Genomic DNA, 5314 nt, shown 5'->3' with positions numbered 1-5314 from the left:
ATCTCAGTGCATTCTGAGGTTTACATGATGATGCTTTGTGGAAGCAATACCCTTGACATTAAAAGTAATCTTTTTAGATTGCAGTATCTTAGGGCAAGATACTCCCACCTTCCTCCCTCTCCACCACTTTTTTACTGTTTTCTTGTAAGGACTAGAATAAGCTCAGTTCGGGAAACCTCCCCTTGTTTGACTTAAATTTATAAATGCTTAAAACATAACAAGAGACACTAAAATATCTGTCTCACCATGAGGAAAGCCTGTTCAGTTAGGACTAGTACCTGTGGCCTGCAGTGTGTGATGCACTTAAAACACTTCAAACTGCTTGCTTGTTGTAGTGTGTCCCCCCTATACCGGTAGGTGAGTGTTCTTGTATGCTTATTGATACATTTTATCCACAGCATCATGTGTCAGCAGAGACTTAGGTAAATTAAGCCCATTGCATCATTTTAGAAGTGTTTGGTATCTGCACAGTTTGAACAAGCCACCTTTCTGAGAAAATAATTTGTCAAAAAGTCTTTTGAGACTGAGGAATACAGCTGGTGCCCCTGTGGAGGGTACTTCTGTGAAGCAGCAGCTTTCCTCCTTAGCTGGTCAGCTCAGCTCTTCGGCTTACTTTTGGAATCGGGTGCTGCACAGGCTGTTTGCAGAGGTGACCTGATTTGGTCACAAAACCTGCACTATTCATCATTTCAGTTTATTATACACGTGATTATGGGGGGAGTGCAAGAAAAAGGTACTGCACAATCCACAGTAGCTTTCATAGTTTGACTAGGTATATATAAAAGGAAAAGTTTGCTTCACAGTGGGGGCTTGGAGGTCCAAATGTAATTTCTATTGACTTTTGGCTTGTGTCTCCTCTCAGGAGAGAGATTCACTTTTATGTGTATCTGTCTCTGTGTACCATTTGCTTACAAGGTTTTACCTGACCTCCCAGCTAAGCCTTTTGTCTTTTGAAATGCAACATAAATAGTTAAAACTGTTTTTCTCCTTGCTGATATGCAGCTCTGATTCAGTGATGTCTCAGCCAGTCCTGCCTAGTGAGATGTGGTGGATTTGGATGGGTGTCGGAGTCTTTGGAGCATAACCATAACTCTATGTAGAGCTGTCATAACTAATCCCTCAGTGTGATGGCTGATAAACTGGGTACTGATTTGGAACATAGCAGTCTCCTCTTTTAACTATTTCAGCAGTAGGTGCTTACCAGAGGTGCTTCCACATGTCGTTGTCCTCTCTGTGGAGGTGAAAATCTCATTTCCAGCACTTCTTCAGGAAGATCTATCTGGTGAACAAAGGAGCAAAAGCTGTAGCTTGTGCTCTCTGGAGAGCAGCAGTGATTTCTAGCAAGCATGTTACTCCCCAAAATATATTCTCCAGTTTTCTTCAGTTTATTTTAAAACTTAACATAGTAGCCTTGTTAGCTGATAGGTGGCCAAAAGTCAGTGAGCAGGCTCAAACTGGAACCTCATGTTTTTTTCTGCCAGTCCCTATTTCTAGCTTGGTAGTGCTTAGTTAGTTTACTTACTTTTTAAAGACAATTTTCTGGGTTCATGCTGCAAGACCTTTTTCAGGCCCACTTGGAGAGTACCTAAATAAATGCTGTTCATCCCAGGAAGCGTGGACAGTTATGGATTACATTGTCATCTCACAGGCAGGAGCCGTTTTCCCAACCTGCTTTTGCCCTGCACCCTGAGAAGGCAGATGTGGTGTCCTGCCTCCATCTCAGTGTGCTGCACCTCATATCCTCTGGGGACAGGCAGCTTCTCCCAGCCTCCATGTGGTTCACATTTCACAGGAAGCACTAGGAAGTGCTTTTAATCTGCCTTGAGATAAGGCCACATCAGCCTGTGGTGAAGTTACACTAATGGGCTAGTAACCAACAAAAGAACCAGGTTTTTGAAGGAGCATGTTGTGTTCCTCAGAACGAATTATTTGGTGTTTGAAGTAATATTCTTTGTTAGCATTTCAGAGAGGTCTGTTTCCCTGTGATTTTTCTTTTTTCATTCCTATTCCTGGCTGTTTTCTAGAACGTATTGCCCCTGTTTAAAAATACCAAACCAACCAACCACAAAACCCCCGGTTATGAGATACAGCCTACCAACCTTGTACACTATTTTCAGAAACTGCAGATGCTTGTCTGAATTTAAAGATACTTTCTTTCCCCACTTTCCCAGTGTTTCCCTCCTGATGGCTTCAGGTACTGTTTATAATTTGCTAGCTTGTCAGCAGCAGTGACTGACTCCCACAACTTAAACTGTGACCAGCCTCATACCTGACTTTCAGCCCTGTGCTGAGTAGTGCTGGTGGTTGTTTTCCATGTTAATGACTGACTAACCTTCTGTGCTAACTTTGATCTCTGATTTCAAATAATCTTTCTGCACCCAGATCATAGTGTCTTTTTTAAAACTTAATCCCTGCTCTGGATGAGAGCTTTCCTGTATGATCTTGGTTTTCTGACATCTCAGATGCTTAGTTCAATAGCATTCAGTACAAGCCAAAGCTGCAAGTTAGATAGCAAGCATTAAATCCAGGTATCACTCTTTTAAGATTAACCTTATTATTTTTAATCTGCTGCATGTTTTGAGCTTTGGAAAGGGTTTTGGTGTGAACTGGGGGAATACAGGGGAGGTTTTTGCAAACCTGAACTTCCTGTCATTGTGGATAGCCTCTGGTAGCAGTTCTGTGTCTGGATCACAGGAATTTGTGAGAAGGACTTTTTGTTACCCTGCCAGGATTTCTCTGTGGGATACCTGTTGGTTATCTTTACTGGATTTCAATTTGCTGTCAGGTTTCAGAGATTAGTTTTGCTGGGGAAAGCTTTAAGAGGTTTAGGCTTGCTGACGGCTCCTGCTTTCTGTTACCCAACTCACCTCCCTCTATCTTGAAGCGTTTCTCTGAATAATTTACAGGGAAGACCTTGTTTTAATGTCACCCTTCAAGAACCATGTTAAAGTGTGCGAAGCCAACAGCAATGGGGTAGCACATCTGAGTGTTTAACTGTACAGCTCTGTTGGGTAGCTTTTAAAATGCCTATGCAGCTCTGCAAGTTGCAGCATTTGGCAAGAGCTATCTTGGACAGTAGTCCCTCTTACTCCCCCCGCCAGGTTTATGTCAGTGATCTCCACTTAATCCATAATCTCTTGCTTTCAAATTGGTATCTCCAAGCTTTCTTGAAAGCTGTAAGTCTATTAGGATTTCATGCATATATGGCAAATGTTTAATTTAGTACAGTTTATCATGGCACACCAGACCCTGCTCTGAATCTCTGGCTGTACCCTTACAATTCTTTATATCTGGTGTTACTGACTTATTTTAACCTAAGATCAAGTTTGCATCAATAATAGTGAATGCAGTTAGACTGGATAGAAGTTTACAAGCAGCTGCAGTGGTTCAGGTTTTAATGTTATTTATGGCTGCTGAAGTTTTTTCTCCTTGTAGAAAATCTTCAGGCAAAATCACCTGGCTACTAAATGCATGGTTTGTGCAAACCTGCCTGGCTTGACCCAGGTCAGAGAACCTATTTTGCCAGCAGAAACTACTGATGCGGTACATGGGCAGTACCATTTCACTCCAAGTGCTGAAAGCAGAGGTAGAGAGAATGAAATCCATACAGAAAAGCAGCAAACACTTTCACAGACAGAGGAAATCATGAAGGGCTCATGGAGAGAAGAGGGGTAGTTCAGACAGAGCACCAGGGCTTTTTTTGTTTGATAATTGTTAACCTTTCCCCTTCTAAAATCGTTCATGTGCAAGTTGGTAATTAATACCGTATCCCTGAGATTAAAGCGATGTTTTCAAAGTTGCCTGTTTGTAGTATCTTTCATTGTTGCTTAAAAATAGCTACGTATATATCTGAACTGATGTGCTGTTTAATTCTCTGCTTGTGTATACTCTTCTAATACGATGACCTTTTTCAGTCTTTCAAGCATTCTTAAAATGGACAGCAAAGTAAGTAGATTTATGTTAGAACTGTGTAGTGGATTTATGTTAGAACTGCATATTTTAAAGTATGCACTAGACATGTAATTAATCTGTATTATAACAACAGCCGCAAATGTGGAGTATATGCTCATATTGATTTCCTTAATCTTCAAAAGCTACTTCTCTATTACATCTGAGTCTGAATTTATCTTACTCTGCAGCTGCAGGAAATGCTTGCATTTAACAAACATGACTTGGAGTTTTTGCAGATAAAGTTGTTTCACCATGTATTGTTTCTGTTGCCTAATCCTGAAGAGGAAGTTGAAGTAGAGAAAGTAAGCACAGTGCCCGAACCCAGAAATATGATCAGTAAAACCCCTGATAAGTGCTTGAACCTAGATTTTGCTGTTGACTAACTTGTATCACGCATCAGATGGGGATGAGTGTATCTGTGGGGATTTCCACACAGAAAAGAAAGGGAGGGTAAAATTGCCCAATTCCTGAGGGGCTAACCTGAAGCAACACAGCTTGCAGAATTTTCCACATTGGGAAATCGCTGGATTTTACTATTTTAGTGAAATGTGTGTCTAACAGAGCCTTTGACAGATTTCTGGAACAACTGTGCTCTTCAGCACCGGAAAACAGAGCAGCTTCTCTGGTGTGAATAGTAACACTCAAGGACAGTTTAGGAAGTGTCCCACACAGAACATGCCCCTTCCTCACGTGGTCCCAAAATGGCATTTTTCAAGTTGGTGGTTTTAGGTAATGGTCCTGTTCCCATGCATTAGGTCTCTTAATGACTGCAAATGAAGATTGTGAGCTTATGGCTTTACTCAAGCACCTGGCTTTTAGCTTTGCAGTGCTAGCGTAGTAACTCTTCTATGCTTGGAAAAGTTCATCCCTGTGGCTTGTGCCTTACGTGGCACTCCCTCCTTTCACTGATCTCCACTGTAGTCAGGTTGATCTTCTCCAAGCCAGCTTGACGTCTGCGAATACTATCACTTCATTTTATTTCTGTATTAATGCCATGACAGGTTGTGGCATCTTTTAGAAATTATAATCCAGAGTGGTTTTTGAATGTAGGTTTCTACTCCTAAAGGCTTTTTTTGTTGTTGTTGCTGTTAAGATTTCTTTCTGCTGTGCCTGTATTTATTCAACTATTCCTCTGCTTTGTCCAAACTCCAACTTCAGCACTCATTTTCTGAAATAATTTGTCCTTGGTTCCAGACTTCCCATGATTTTAACATGTGACCTACCTGCTGTTAATTGTAGAACGAGTACAGTCATCCATAAACTACTGTATTTTCATAACGAGTGTGTGCCAGGCTGTTTTCAGTTCAGCATATGCTTGTCGTCTCCACTTTGTCAGTGCTGCCGCCAGTCCTTCTTGAGATTC

Source organism: Nestor notabilis, unplaced genomic scaffold (genome assembly GCF_000696875.1).
Source record: "Nestor notabilis isolate BGI_N333 unplaced genomic scaffold, ASM69687v1 scaffold11968, whole genome shotgun sequence".
NCBI classification, from domain to species: Eukaryota; Metazoa; Chordata; class Aves; order Psittaciformes; family Psittacidae; genus Nestor; species Nestor notabilis.
This window is presented reverse-complemented; position numbering follows the sequence as displayed.